We start from the raw sequence: 16,732 nt of genomic DNA on the forward strand, positions 1-16,732 counted from the left end.
TCTAAATTTGTGAACCAACCCGCTAGTTCGGACTTCTTAGCTGTGTTCTGATGTGCTACATTACTGACAATGCTATGCCATAAGAAGTTTTATTGTGGCTCAAGAAGCCAATTTTCAAATTTGCTGAAAGTGTTACGTGAGCTAACTCATAACGGTGTGTATTCTGCAGATTGCGGGTCGCGTGTTTATGTACGTGCGAAGCAATACCTACAAAAATTAAAATAAATATGCAAGAAACGTACTCATGTATCAACCAGATGGTCCCAAATGGTTGGCGATACCTATTAAAAAACTATGAACTGCAGAAGGGAAAAACCGAGTCCGAAGGGCTGTGTGCTCCGGCAGTCAACCGAAGTAGAGGTTGCAGTGGGGCGCGGCAAGCCGTGAGAAACGGGCAGAGGGTGGACAGAGCACACAGAAGCCTCATGAAGCTCGAAAGGTCATGAGAAAAGAATTTCGTTCTTTCGGACGATGGGGTAAAGGTGGTATGCGGCGCGGGCATTAACCTCTCGGTGACGAGGCGCCGCGTCGAGAGGGGAAGGGGGGACGATTGAAAGGATAGTAATGTGAAGGGCCCCTCGTGTGCCAGGAAGGAGGGGAAAGGGCAAGAGGTAAACACGCGCGCGTTTCCTCGCGGGGTGCCGGGAGAAGGAGGTTGCAATGCAAGTTAGAGAGGTCGTCAAGAAAAAAGGGCTGCAAGCAGCGGCAGCCATGGATAGCCAATTGAAAATGTTCGCAGAACAACATGTGTCCCCGGCACTGCCAGTACTGGATTCTCTCTAAGCGCTGTGCACTGCAGCGCGCGGCTCCGCCATGAGAGCTAGAAAATAACTTTGTTTTGTGGGATATTTTTGAATTTTAAAACTTCACATACGCACGAAAAAAAGTTTTTGGTACCCGCTAAAGTCGCGGGCTACTTGTTTTCGCAACGGCAGCTGCGACTAGCAATTAACACACAAGACAGAACAAATGGACACGCCATAAATGTATACACACAGTGAGTGAATAAGAATATCTTGAAATGAGTCAACATAATCACATTAATGAATAAATAAGCTATAAAGACTATATAAATAAACAATAAGCAAGACTATGTTTGCAGTAATAAATGTATATTAAGAACAAGCATATGCGCAGAACTGAATGCAATTTAAAGGGTATAACATTATGGTCATGATCGCAGGTCCAGAGGTAAAGCGACAGATTGATTGAGACAGTCAGGAAAAAAGAAATGGATCTGAGTACTTGGAGACAGAACAGAGACCGTGGGCATACGTGAATCGTACAGTTGCGGACAGAATAGAGTGTACCACGCTTCAGTAGCCAAACTTATATGATGCGTATGGAAGTGAATATTACCGGATTTTTCCATTTATGGAAGAAAATTCAGTTCTTGTGCTTGTGCGTAAATGAAGGCAGCAGCCTTTATATTTTTTTACGATATGCCAGGTAAGATTTAATTGGAACCTGGAGCCTATAACCAAGATATCAGAATGGAGGGCCCTAGCAAGGTGTGTGAAACCGAATAGTTGGGTGCTGCTATGAGCTGTGTGGCCTAGTCTGCAGCATTTTTACATCCCGAAAAGGTTTTAAGTGTTTAGTGTAATTGGCTACTATTTCAAATATTCGCCTAGGGAAAATCGCGTGATAGCAGTAGCTAGAGCCTCAAGACGCACTCTCTCTGACAACAAAATCCGCTCATTTCCGGAGCGCTGCCTTGACCCGACTCGATCGGCTTTGCGCTTGCAGCGGCCGCAAAATATGCGCCAGCAATCTGCTAACCCATCCGTCGGCTAGTTCCTTTAGCAGGGTAAAAAAAAAAAAACGCTGCGTAAATGCCATCTTAATGAAAACATCTCAAGTCTGCTTGAAAATTTACTTCTTTTCCCCGCGCCAGTATCTAACAACTGAGGCTTATCATTCAAAGTAATTTTCCAGAACGAACAAACTATGGCTCTATGCCCCACGATTCCCAACAGTGCAAGGATGATTTAGCTGAGACACTTTCGTAATATATGGCCACTGCTTTTAAAATTTCTATACGTAATAAATTTCTGGTGGGTGAGGAGTAATGGAATACATATTGTTCATCCACTCAAACGCGCAGTAAATGTCATGTTGTAATAAGATGGTAAAAAGGCGCCTCGATCATGGACAATGCCGGGTGCGCGCGTAGATGACTTGCGTACTTAAACGGATGAGCTTATATATAAGCGATCACGGAAAGAAGAGGAGCAAAAAATGCGCTAGTGGCCGTATCCAATTAAATCATGCCTGTAAGCGCATGGCGAGGTTAAGCAAAATTACTTCAGCACCATACAGTAGCGTGAAAAGTTTGCATGGAGTAAATAAAAGCTTTCAGCACAGCTTCGCGTGTGCAAAGTTATCGAATGTTTTGGTGTTACCTGCAGTGCGAGCAAACAATTTTTCAGGCTTCTTCTCTTTTCACAGCTCCAATATTTTAATGTAGCGATGACGGCGTTGTGATCGCTAAGTGACTTGTTGGATGCTGAATATCGTGGGTCTTATCATACGTTTTATTCTTATCGCACACACCGCCTGAAAGTTAAGGATGTATATATATATATATATATATATATATATATATATATCTGTGTGTGTGTGTGTGTGTGTGTGTGTGTGTGTGTGTGTGTGTGTGTGTGTGTGTGTGTGTGTGTGTGTGTGTGTGTGTGTGTGTGTGTGTGTGTGTGTGTGTGTGTGTGTGTGTGTGTGTGTGTGTGTGTGTGTGTGTGTGTGTGTGTGTGTGTGTGTGTGTGTGTGTTCGTCACACTGCCTAAGACGAAAGATATCGATCGTGCATTCTAAGCTCAAGCGCATCCTCATAATTCTTCAGCGGGCGAAAAATCACAAATGCGCTCGAGTCGAAATTCTTGCGAGAAAATTAAGTTCGTTGGCTAGGAGACTGCATAGATTACAGAATACGCTGCACTAACTCGTCGCAAGCAGAACGCCGCTTCTGAGGGCACAAGATGCTGGCCGCCCAAACCACAGAATATAAGTGGCAGCGCATTCGAATGAATCTTCAAGCAGAAAGTGCTCTTTATGCATGAACACGGACGCCGGTGGATTCGTTCTCTGCCTTCCGCCGTACATGCGTCGAGGGCGTCTCCTTGTTGGGTACTCTCTCCGGGGATCCCCTCACCCACCAGACAATCCGCCACTCCCGCAGGTGCCTACTTCGCACAGGTGAGGCAACGGCCCCGCAACGTCCAGGAAACTCGCGGGTCTAGCGCCGAGTTCACTCCGCAACCCATCGGGCCGCGTTTCGGGACAGTGGGGGACCAGGGGTCGCACTGCGTCCTGTAGAGTGATTGGAAAGCGTGCAAGCGCACGCGCGCACAGAGCACCTGTATAGCCTGAGCTTGGGGGTGGCTCAAACAAACCCAATTTACCCAGCGTGCGGCGATAGAGAGAGACAGAATGGAAGATTCTGTCCTGTGGACGGCGGTGAGGCCGCCGCCGACGGCCATGACGCAACAGTGAGGGACTCAGGAACAAAGAGCGCACGCTCAAAAAAAAGTTCCTCACCAAAGGCCCAAGCACATACGCATAACGCAACCTGCTCATACACACCTGTCAAACCGCTCGGCCGCGCTCGGCGCTGTTTACTTCGAGAGCTCGCACATCCGCATGGCTCTCACCTCTGCATCGACAAATCTAAAAGGTGCATTCCCAGCTGTTATTTTCTCTTTTTATGGGGGGCACTGCGGCCTAAGCAGAATCTAGTTTGCTCGGTTTATTAAGTAGAATATTAGTATACTTGGCTCTGGCGACATCACACTTAAAGGCCAAGTAGTGCCATGATCGATGTCGACGAGCCATCAAAATTGCTGGCAGAATATTTACCAAGGAATGCGAGGATGTATGCAATTTCGGCGGCCAATAGCAACACGCAAGGCGATGTTGAACATATGCCAGGATTTGCATATTTCTTTTAAGCGATCGCAACTGGTGGGAGAAGATTGACCATCGCATCCCAAGATCTGTGCCTCACTGGGTACCCATAGCAACTGATGGGGCAATATTTGACAGCCAAGCCCAGTTTGTGTACATTGTTGGGAGGCCACCCCAACTTCCAGCGCAATATTGACCAAATTATACCAAGATATGTCTGATGCTCACAAGCCATAAAAATTGTCATGACAACATCCACCAACGAATGTCATGATGTATGCAACTCTGGCTAGCCACCGCAACTGCCGGAACAATATTCGCCATTGAATGCCAGGTTGCACGCGATATTGGCAGGCCGTTGCTTCTAGCTGGCTATCGCAGATCGTTGTTCACCAGGTTATGCCAATGTTGGGAAATAAAGATCATAGCCGGTCCATGAGTGGACGTATTTTCTTATCCAATCGCCATTATTGGTCACGCATTGGCAAGAACGGGCCACCATAGGACCACGGACGGCCAACGCGTTTGCAATATCGGGCCGATGCTATGTGCTGCCTGGGATATGGAGGAGATGCTACAACCTGTGCATCTTTACCTGAATAAAAAATGCGCTCTCAATTTAGAGATATGTACTTATGAAAATAAAAGAAAAAACAATCACTTCCTTTCAATATTACATTACTTTGTTTTTTTTACATTGAATATCTTACTGGAGCGCAATTAACACAAAATCACCAATTTGGGACAAGGCATATTAAATTTCACTTTGTGCGAAAAATGCGGTGCGAGTTGTTACAAATTATCCTGTAAAATGTGTGTCGAGTGTTTTCACGCCGACTGTGCCTCACAAAATTCAGTGTTATTTAATCGTTTCTATTTTTGTCCTGTGACGGCCATATTTAGGTTCATCATGACATCATGCCTCTCTTTGCAGGCTCGACGATGTGTGAGGTAATCGTGCAAGAGCTGGACAAGGAATTTGAGTGCAGTGGAAAAGTCCTTTTGCAAGAGGGGTGCAACAATTACTTCAGGTATGACTGATCAGTTTACAGGATGAGAGCTCTGTTAAGCACTCTATGGATCTCTTAGCCGTGCTACAGCAGATTGCCGAGCTGTTTTGTCTAACCTGAATCATCGGCACGCAGCAAAGATGAAAATAAATGTACCCCACCCCAAGTTCTGCCCAGCACCCCACCACAAGTTCTGCCCAGGGCCCCACCACAAGCCCGGCACCCCACTCAAGGTCCTGACCCCTGCCCGAGCCCTGCCTATAGGCACACCACCTCAAACGCCTCACAGCTGCTTTGAATAAAGATATTTTTTTAATACTTTTGGTTGGCTCTTTCCTTGCTTACCTTCCTGCGGGCTGGTAGGTGGAAAAGTACCATGTTTGCGAAAAGTAAGCAAGGTGAAAGGTTTGCATCTCCGTTGTATAGGGTAGCCGTTCACTAGAGACGAGTGTCGGATTGTGAGCACATCCTAGGGTTCTTACCCTACACATATTTGTCACTCCAAGCAAGATGCCAGCCATGCAGCCTGGTTACTATCGAAGAATATATCGAAAATGCTGGTCAGTAACCAGCAGCCGGTTTTTCATGGGCCGGTGTTCGAAAGGTGGATACCATTGCTCAAAAACTGGATGCCATGGTTCGAAAGCTGGGTACCATTGTTTGAAAGTTGGATGCCAGTCCGAGACCATTACTGGCCCAGGTTGCAGAAACTGGACGTCATTGTTCGAAAGCCGGATACCAATGTTCGACGGCTGGATACCAATGTTAGAAGGCTGGATGCAAATGTTCGAAACCTGGATGCCAATCTGAGACTTTTAATGGCCCATGTCGCAGAACGAACGCCAGGCCTACGTTGGCCCCTTGATAGGCCGTGCGTTGGCAATAAATTGGCAAGAAAGTAGGGCCAGTGTGTCAAAATGGTAGCGCTCAGCGTAAATGCCAGTGTAGTACCGATGTTCGTGCCAATTTTTGCCAATGACAGCCCAACGTTCGACCAATGCTGTTGGGCTGCCGGGGTTGCTTCTTCCTGTTTCAGATCCGTGCTATCTAATTCATGCGTTCGCATGTTGCAATCTAGTTTTTATCTTTCAGTTGAGCATCTGAAAAAGGCGGGTTTTCCAAGTTCACTGTTGAGAGCGGTTGCTTTCCCAAGAACTGGCTAACCAGAGAAACTATGAAGTCACTCATTACGTACTTAAAGTGTCTCATAATCTCAAAATTTCTCAGTCAAATATGGTATTGACATTGTTTTTGAGCATCTTGCCAACTTTACAGATTGTGCAACTTGGTGGGAAAGGGTATCTCAAAACCAGCCACGTGTGGTAAGAAGCACAAAAACAAGCGTGTTGCATGCGCAAAAAGTGTCAGTTTTAAGATTCCCCTCAGTTGCGGCCGTTTTTCTATTGGAGAAACCGCTAGGTGCTAAATGGTCGTTTGCGAGAGCACGCGTGTTCCTTAGCAGAAGAGGGGGGATCAGATCTGCCAGTTCACTGCCGCAGTTTTCAGGACTGTTGCTCACAGTTCAAGCCAGACAAAGGAGGAGGAAGGGACAACTTGAAAGAAAGCTTGTAGAAGCGGTTGCCATAATACGCGTTCGAAACCATATGAATGTGTTAGCTCTCCTTCTGCTTCCATCCTCCGAAAGGAACTGGGTTTTCTTGCCACGTGACCTTTTGGTTGCTTCCTTTTCTGTTTCAAGCAGATTTTGTCTTTTATGCTGTGGCTTTTCGGTACATTTATGTCATCCTTTTCAAGTACTACTGGTGTCATTTTTGCTGAGCCCTTTCACTTTTACACTTGCACGTGTGGGCGCCGTCTGTAAAGGTTTGCCGACGCCCTTGTGTTGTTTTGGTGTGTGTTTATGTCCTCATCCTGTCTTACTATTGGTTGTAGAATCACACGTGCGATTTCATATATTAGTCATGAAGTTTGTTCAATAAAATCTCAGTTGCAAGTCGCCCTGTGTTGTCGCCTCATTTTGTCCTGTGTCTGCTACGGTTTAATTGTTAGTTTTGTCTCTCAGGTGTCGACAATTCTGGTAAAACAAATTTTGTGTTCCCGGTAAATGTTACATTATTACTATATATTCGCAACAAATGCGAGATCAAGTTTCTGTTTGTCCTTGTCACAAAACTTTAACGTTGCTGTCGGAGCATTTAGGACATAGGATGCTGTTCAACTGGCTATGTAAAGTGCCTTCAATGTTATGCACTGAAATCTTTTCTCCCTTAACAGCCGACAACGATGGGGTGGTTTCCTACATTCATTATTAGCCTGGATCAGCATCCATCTTTGGTAAAGTGGACACTAGCAGCGTCAAGAAGCTGCTGGTTGGTGGAAGCACAGTGAGCCCTGCTACAAACCGTGACAAAGATGTTTGGCATGAACGGCGTCATGCAAGGTATACGCTGTTGTACTCTTCTAGTAGCGCCGGTAACTAAAGCACGGAAGTGAAATCATAAAACTACAGCATTGTGCGTAAAGATTGCAAGATTTTTTCTTTTTCAAAAATAAAGATGATGGTGGACTTGGTCGTAAAGAAAACTTTGACGCGTTTCAAGCAAGCTCGCGAGGACAAATAAGTAGAAAGGCATTTGGTTCTCCACTGCCAAAAAAATGACGTCGTTAGCTGTCAGAACAGCCAACGAAACATTTTTTCTCCTCACAAAAGATGTTCTTGTAGTATTTTGATACTTGAACCTGTAACGACAGCGTATTCTGTCTTACTGCTTATCCGCCTGGCGTCACGAAAAGGTGGTTTTGTAGGAACGCCAGCAGCGGAGAAGTGCTGCTGAAAATGATGTCCTTTGTTGAGATTTATGGATAAATTTCTGTCAACGTTTGAGGCCAACTCTGTCATCATTTTCGACCAGGTTTTTATATATAACTTCAAAGTAAACCCAAATTCATGTTCAAGGAAGTGAACTTCACCGCTTCAAGGGAGAATACTGCGCAGCGATCTTTCCATAGCTCCGACGGCGCAGTCAGGAGGGGAAAATATAGATTACTAAAGTGCATCTTTTTAGACACTTCAAATATGCACAAAACGCGCCAGACATTCCTACCCGGTGGCGTTTGTCTGCGGTACCATAAAGCCAGCTAACTTTGAGTGGACGTCTCGTTTTGGTAATATACGGCGCCGAAGATTTGTTTCAGACTTCTAGCTTCTTTGCCTCAGTGGAACATTCTCATGTGAAATGGTTAACAACGGCTGCTCTGGTTTAAGTCATGTATTTGTCACCACCAGAACTGTCACTGCAATCACATTACTTGAAGGGCAAACGTCCTGTGACTGTTGACTAGGCGGCATACGCGTAGTTATTTCGGACATACCTAAGGTTATTCACAAAAACACGAACATCACCAACACTATAACCATAGCTTTTCGGCATCATTAAACTACTTATTGCACCGCGTATGTTCGCTTTCATTGCTTATTCAGCGTGGGCGACAAAGGTAGCTGGCACTAACAGACAGTGGCCGCAGAGTGGGTCTAGGAGCACAAGGGCATTCACCTTGTACGCGGGAGGTACTGGTTTCGAATCGCAGTGCCACCAAGTCTTATCGGCTTTATGTAATGAATGTTTATTGGTCACGTGGTGAGGTTTCCTAAGTTTTAACCTTTATAAAATATATGACCTGGCATGGTCGACGACCCCCGCTACCTTTCAAACACGAAGCGGATGCTCTGTCAATAAGATGATGCTGCTGAGTCCGCGAGTCGCAAGCAACACTCGCAAAAGAAGGCAGGAAAATACAAACCAAACCTGTTGCTGAGAAAAATACAAATAAGCGGTGAACGTAGAGTAAGAGAAATGAGAAAGCAAAGCAAGGTGATAAACGAGAAAGAGAAAATAATCAAAACTAATAGATAGTGCCACCATAATTAACGGCTAAGCATTTTCCACGTCACTTTCTCCCATCTTATTGACAAGTCTTAATCTCACCAAACTGATTGCTCGGAGGCTCATCATTTCTCGATATAGTACAGACAAGAACACCCAGCTATCTACATATCACAGCCGAGCACTCTTCCAAGCCAACGTTATCTATTCTTACATCGAGGCTAATCTATCCCGCTGCCGGGCTGCAATGAAACCATGGGTGTCGCTGGTGATGTGTTGCACCGTACTTTCTCCAGTAATTGTCTCCCTATTTATTTTCTTATCAAAAAGCTACCCTGATTGGGGCACTTGCATTACTGTGTGTGCTATTACAGCATACGGCATGACGAGTTGTCTGGATGTATCTCATTCTCAACGCCACAAGACAGCGACTTCAAAAGCGTCGGGATGCCTGCACCATTCGTCAAAATGAAAGTGAGCATTGCATTTCAGGGAAAGAATCCTCCCGTTGGAGGATAGCTCTATGGGAGCAGAGGTCTCTATTTTGCGACGGGCACGTTTAGAATCGACGGAGCGCAGACATGCTGCGAACTATATGGTTCTCATCTGAAAGCGGTTCCCTTCGTTCGTTCCAGGAGGCTGTACTGATAATGCCAGAATCGTTACAACGACACTCAAGAACGCGACGTTTGCTGTTTTATGGGGAAGGAACTTAGAGAAAATTTAAAAGAAGTATACCAGGTGTTTCAGGGATGCCGCCACTAATTTTTAAAAATACGGCTTCTGGGGTATAGAGAAGCTTTCTGCGGCATAGTAATAGCAGTTTGCTTGCTATTACTTCAACGGCACTTTAGTGCAGCTGATGATTCCGTCGACGTTTAATAATACTTGTAACAGTGCACGCATGCCACATGTGCGCCCTTCGTCAACTGCTATACTGCCCCGAATAGTTTACTTCTCGGCCGCGTGGTGTGGCTCGTTATGCAACGCCAGCGTTCTAAATCTCTTGAAGGTGAGAGGAAGTCAGCTACTCCGCCTCCGAAGGTTAGGACTTTCACGGATGCTAAACCGCCCCATTGCACAACTTAGAGGCACACCTTCGTGGGCGTTAAAATTTTGACCAAGGCTGCACATTTTCGAAGTGCAGCGAGGCATTTTGGTAAGGCTGAACATTTTCATTGGAAGCAGCGTACCATATTTTCAACCATTGAGCAGCCTATATGATGCTGACGTGCGTTCACTGATTCCGCAGCACGCACTGCGGAGAAGCGAAATAGGAAAACACTGCCCTTCGGGTATCTAGTTCACAATGTAGCAACTCCTTGAAGCAGGCAGAATGAAAACGAGAACATTTTGGGGGCTCTCAATAGCCAGGTCTATTGCATTCATTACTGTTTTGCTCTTTCTGTTTACTTCAGACGTGGCTGTAAATTGTTTACGCAGAATTTCTTCCGACAAAACATTTCAGGAACATGGCGGTTTTCATCATTTAAGGTAACTGTTATGTGCTTTCTGCGCACTTTTATAGAACCCAACATCTCCAATCTTCGGCCACTCTAGGTGGTTGATGTCTGCTCCAGAAAAGCTCTTGGACCAAAACAGCAGGGCGAAATTTGCGTGAAAGGAGCCGGTACATTGAAGGGCTACCTGAAGAAACCGAAGAAAACGGCTGACGTCTACGAAGGCGGCTTTTTTCGCAAAGGTGTAGTGTCATTCCTTTCGCTTATTTCTTTGATTTGTATTGCGCAGCATTCTCTTCAAATTGCTACAAGCGATTTTATTCTATGAAATTTGGTCTTGTGTCTGTAATTCACCACATGTTAAGTACGCTCGTAGCTTCCTGCTACGACGTACTGGGCGCAGCATTCTGTAATCTCCTGCAACCGCTTTTTATTCGTAAAAAGCAGCCGCGTTGAAAATTCGCCAGCATGCAGTTCCAGTGGTAATACTAAAATGAGAAAGGTACAACAAATGACAACACGTATTTAGTAATTGCCTCAATCCATCGCATCGGTCCACCGGTGAAATGGTATAAAAGACAATTTCGTTGCAGGCATGAGCTTCCATTCTCAAGCACGAGAAATATAGTCGTAAAGAATTCCAGGACATAGCCATTCCCGTAAAGTTAATAATAGCTGCATTTTTTTTGCGCAACAAAGCACTTCTACAACTTCCAAAGCTGGAAGTTTCAGTGCTGACGCGACTTTTAACGAGCGTTGCATACATTCCTCCAATAACCTCTCAGCCTGTGTAGAAAAGTGACGCATTGGAAGCTAGTGTTCAAAGTAAAAAAATTCCGCCAATTTCTGGCCTACTTTAGCAGGAAAAAGACACAGGGATAGTCGTTCCATCTCCAGGGCTAGCCCACAACCCATCCCCGAGGGCCCAGGTTTATTTAAGTTACTAGCCAGCATATAGCACATGCCGCCAATATCCAGCACGAGAACACGATAGTACCTAAATCCCGTACGAGCAGCCCGCCGAGTGCGCCGCGCCTCCGGTGACGAGAAAGTTCCAGTTTCCGCTGCCCCGGTGGCCGCAGCGCTAGCAATAGGTGAAGGAGTAGAAGTCCTGACGGGGCAATGGCTGCGTTGTAACCGAATTATAATCTGCAGCTTCGCGGTATGCACTGCGAATCTCAACATGGTTTGCTATATCTCTCGAGCTCTCTCTTGAAACTCTGCCAGATCGGCTGCTGCGGTTAATGTAGTAATCAGATGCAATGAACATGCTTTCTACACGCGACCCACTTTGTTGCGTATGTCGCCTCAGTACCGCACGACTTGGCAATAACACGAATTCGTCATTTAAATGCTTTATTGTGCTTTAATGACACTCGCAATGATTTACAATGGAGAACTAGTCAAGTTGGTATAATTTCTTGCTTTTGTAACCGAAAAAAAATAAAAAGTAATGAACACGAATATATACACGAATGACATCCGCATGGCCGGTTAAATTTTTACAGCACATGAAGTTCTACAGGAGATTCAATTTAGCGCGTTGTAATATTTATTGACGCTGTTTGGAGTACGAAGGCTAAATTATTAGCTTTTATTTAGTTATGCACAAAACGTAAGTAAATGTTTGTTTTCTTTATGGGCAAAAGGGCGCCGAGCTATGCACTTTTGAGTATCACGGACGTATGTAAAAGAAGGCGAGTAGTAATTTAGCTCTCCGTAAATAATTTCAGCCAAGTAATCGCCCATGTTGGGAACCAAGTGACCAACTCGTGTTTTTCGTAAGCGCCGGACTCCTTATGCGACAGCGAAGCACTCGTCCGCAGCATGGCTTTTCGTTGCATCCGGCAGAATTCTGCAGTGCGCGCTTTCCCGTTTCCACAGTCCTATCTGGATGTCTACGTTTCTCCTTTGTCATCAGTACTGTCGGTACAGCTTGTTCTGCTGCACCGCTCGCATGAGAAGTGAGAGTGTCAGGTCAGCGTCCTCCGCTTCATGGAAAGCACCTGTCTGTTTGTCGGACACTGGAATTTGTGTAGAAACCGCCATCGGCCTGAGCAGCTTGGGTTTCATTCGTTCCCGGTATTCTACCTTTTTGAACTGTAGTGAGCTCATAACAGCCATGGAACGCTGCAGCCAATAGCTGCCATTGTCAGTGCTTTGCGCGAATTGTTCTGTAGCTGCACTATACCCGAACGTTTTCATTGGATGGCAGTTCATGGTAACAAATTTCGGGGTTTCTTGAAGTGAAAAGACCAGCGCGGAAACAGACAGGGACACGAGAAGAAAAAAACACTGAAGACAGGACAGCGCTCGTCCTGTCGTCAGTGTTTTTTTTCTTCTCGTGTCCCTGTCTGTTTCCGCGCTGGTCTTTTCGAATCATGTCACACCAACTCGCCCAAACGGAAATTTTGATTGAACGTATTTCTTGAAGCATAAGCTTTGCAACAGGGCACGCAACAGGTTTTAGGCATTCCCGAAACGCCCGCGGAGGATATAGCAGAAACGTAGCTTAGATGACTGCGGGGGCATCATATACCGGAGAACTTATCCCTGGGACGTTCTTTTGTTCTTAATGACAACCTAGGACAGCGGAATGTACGAGTCCAGTCCTTCGCAAGCGTGATGCGCAGCCGCATAAAATATCGCCACACACGCGATAAAACATTTAAAGCACCTCTTTCGCGTTTAGACGTCCACATAAAAAAGTAAGTGTTAACAGGATACAAACAATTGTTCAGTAGCCGAAACATTTCTTTAAAGGGCTGAATTTTTGTAAGGAGCTTCCTTTTCTGGAACCTCTCTTTTGATTATCACGGTCTGATGCTGGTAGGCACGCGTTCTAAGGGTAAAAAGTACGGAGGGAGCTTAAGACTACTCACGTTCTCTGACTGCAAAAGGATTGTTTTATTCATTTTCATTTCCGTTTTATGTGTACTTACTTTTTCTCTTCCTTTCTAATGACCCCACCTACCAATTGGCATACAGTCGTAAGGCAACGCATATACTGGGTTCACCGATGTTCGCCAAGGAGCAACGCGGTTTTGAGGCCTATGAGTTGCGTTCTTTCCTGGAAGTCCTGGGTTCAATTCTCGGCACCTAAGGACGAAATATTGCTTTTCATTGATACCACGGTGCATGTCATCTGGGATTTTTGGAGGCCACTTTTGCGGTCAACAGCGCCGGGTTTCGTTGCCTATGAGCCATATAATGCTGTCGCAGTAATATTCATGACTTGTCACCGAGATCCCGCCGTTTATTTTCTTTTTGTCCGCGGCTTCTTACTGCGCACCTCTGATTTCCATGAAACGTGGAGAACCCAGCCAGGAGCTCGAAAGCCATATGACCTTTTGTCGGCTTTTGTGAACATATTTTCCTGTGCTGGCCATGTGAGCGAATGGAGTTTATCAAGAAAATGTAAGTTCAGTTCCAGAGTAGGCTGTGCATTCCAAACTTGCCCTCTTCAAAAGGCACCAACTGTCTGCATGTTTTTGTTTTTTGTGTGTGTCGGGATAAGCTGTGTTCTGCGGGGGTGTGGCGCCATGTATAGGGAGCCACGTACCTCCCTGACACCGCTAGGAAGCTTGAAGACTGTCGCGTTCACTTCGTGAAATTTAGCGCTCGCGGAGAGCACGTCGTCGGCAGTGCAGCTGCCGTCGCAGTACTTAGGCGTAAAAACTTTTCGAACCTATTTGCTTTCGACACGTGTATATGTTCTTAGCTAAATATGAACGAACAGAGTGAATAAACGTGACGAGAATTACAGGCGGCGGCCAGAGCTTCCAAATTGGCCGGCGCGACCGGCTCATGGCAGCTTCCCCGATGTGTGGCGCCCCTGGCGGCCGCAACTGCCAACTGCGGCATCACACAGTTCCCATTGGCACCCCGCGGTTCGGCAGGCCGCTCCTACAGTTTATCCAACGGCCGTGTTACTTGGATGTCGTTGGTCACATAGCGGTCTCGTAATCCTGAAATGATGGCGTCATTCAGATTTTCTTACCTACCATTAGAATTAGTAGCACTACTGCTATTATTACTCTTAGAGCCTCCTTTACTGCAACTGCCACAATGACGGATAAGATGGCGCCGTCCTGAACGGGCAAAGCTACCCGATGTAGCTGTCATTGTTCTATTTTGGATAGCTAGCTACCTGTTTTCTGTAAACGTTCGTGCAGTATTATAAGGACAAGTTGCAGGCATACCGGAATAAATATTTAAGACCTGTAAGAGTGTGAATCATATTAATCAATCTTATCTTAGCTATCTACAGATTGCATTCATAAGATTCGCTCTTTAGCAGGACAATTTGATACGGTGGCTGTGTTATAAGACCCAAAAGCCTCCACAGCACTCATGGCAATGAAACCGATCACCTTTTCACTCCAGTGCACGAGATGTAGCCATGTTCGGTTGCCGTCTGCGCTTAGGGTGCGAGAAGCATTTTTGCAGGTTTAATACACTTTGCCAAAGTGAGAGTTACCTCACTTAGGCAAAATGGAAGCGTAACAAGGCCACGGCACAGGCGCTATATACAAATGATTCGCTAAAAACGAGGCATTGCTTTTATATGCAAACAAGCACGACCTATGACAAGAAAAAGAAAATTACTGTGCGCAAGGCAGCGAATGGCGACCGCTTTATTGCAATGAAGAGAAAAGCAGCACATTTCCATTTCTCAACACGGACGCTTCGCCCCGCAGCCTACTTCCTTCCGTTCGCGGAAATAACGTTAAGACTTTTTCTTCTGATTATGGCCTTGTCCCTAAGTATGCTTCCCTTTTAGGCGCTAAAATTGCGCAGAGTAAAATAGTATTTGCTTCGACTGCAAGCTTATTGGCTCTGATGAACGATTGTTTTCCAAGAACGCCTCTTCAAGAAGCACCCAAATATACATCCGTCGCCACTTACCAAGTACGTGTTTGGCTTTTTACAACACACATTGGAGCTAAAATAAAAATATTATAAACACGATAACCACGTAACCACACCAGCTGTTCTTCATAAACTGGTAGCCCACACAGCAGAAGCTGCACACCGACTATTAGAGAACAGAATGGTTCGTCTTCTGACTTCCTAGGCGATGTGGGCTACTACGTTCCCGACGGCCGTTTCTTCGTGTGAGTTCGGATGAAGGAGTTGATCAAGTGCATGGACCAGCAGGTGACTCCAGCCGAGCTGGAGGAGCTGCTCACCACCGACCCAGAGGTCCACCACGCGGTCGTCGTCGGGGTGCCCCTCCCCGAGTACGAGGCTGCGCGAGCGATCGTGGTGCTGCGGAGACGCCTCGCACCAGGAAGCCTCGAGGAGCGGAGGGAGGCGCAAAGGTTACGGGAACTCGTGGTCGAAACGAATGCGCCCCTTGGACGCCTTTTTTCCCATTCCTATAATTATTATTATCGCGCCGTCACATCAAGCAGATCGTTGGGCCTGCTTTCGCAGGGAAAGATGCTGGTACAGTCGTGCCTCGTTAATGTGGACACTTTGGTTCGCAAGCGATATTGTCTACAAAGCGAGTCGTCCGTAATAAAGAATCATGAATAAAAACAAAACCAAATTTGTGCAAAATCGTTTTATGATTACAGACTCCTTCTAAGCACAGTGGTGGTCAGTGAAGTAGAACTTGGGCAATCTTAGCAGCTCAGGTTCATTATTCTGGTCCCCATTATTGTGAAAATCACACGGTTTAGCCTGAAGCACGTTTGAGCACCTAGTGGTCCATGAGACGGATAATAGTGCTGTCGATGTGATGAACTGTCTCCTACCGCGTCTGTTCACATCCCGAAAACTCTGTACTCACTCAGCTGACAACCACTGAATGTGGTTTTCAACGAAGCATACGGATAATAAATAGTAATCCATTGTGCCAAACGGTAAGGCGCGTCGACCTGGCACCTTACCACTGTAAAGCACGAAACCATGCACACTCAGAAAGGCAACAACTCAGGTATTTGCACATTCGCCTGCCTTGCGCTGGTGTTCTGCACTCAAATTATAAGGGACGGAACATCTGGTAGAGGCACCCGGAATTTGGTCTCATCGCTGTCCATATTAACGGGACAAAAATACATGGGTCCCAATGGGCTCCATGCATTTTCACCCTGTCCATTGTCCGGACGAGTTTCAATAGTAACGATGTGTAAATACAATGAAAAAGTTTGGTCCCCAGAAAAACTGTCCATAATTTCAGCCGTCCATATTAACGGGGTCGTATTAACGTGGCACGACTGCATACCAGTAAACGGCGACATGCTTGTTTTTGAACTGGACGCATGTGCGTGGAACCGCAACAGTTCAGGTCTGTCTCTCTCTATACAATGAGAATTAATCCCGAAATTTATGTCATCACTCCACTGTTGCTTCCTGCCTAACTAACGGAGCACCATTTCTTATAATTGTGTTATTTAAAGGTGCGCCGCGTGCAAATTTTTATAAAGCTTTTTGGGTTTGCAATCAGAAAGAGAACATTGTGCAGCTGAGATTTCGCTATTTGGAGGAACCGAAT

At 45.9% G+C, this 16,732-nt stretch overlaps 1 pseudogene; it reads left to right on the forward strand.

The window, feature by feature from the left end:
* Window positions 1-16,732, forward strand: part of LOC144112010 (luciferin 4-monooxygenase-like) — a 198,469-nt pseudogene that overhangs the window by 174,633 nt on the left and 7,104 nt on the right.

Source organism: Amblyomma americanum, unplaced genomic scaffold, assembly GCF_052857255.1.
Source record: "Amblyomma americanum isolate KBUSLIRL-KWMA unplaced genomic scaffold, ASM5285725v1 scaffold_26, whole genome shotgun sequence".
NCBI lineage: Eukaryota > Metazoa > Arthropoda > Arachnida > Ixodida > Ixodidae > Amblyomma > Amblyomma americanum.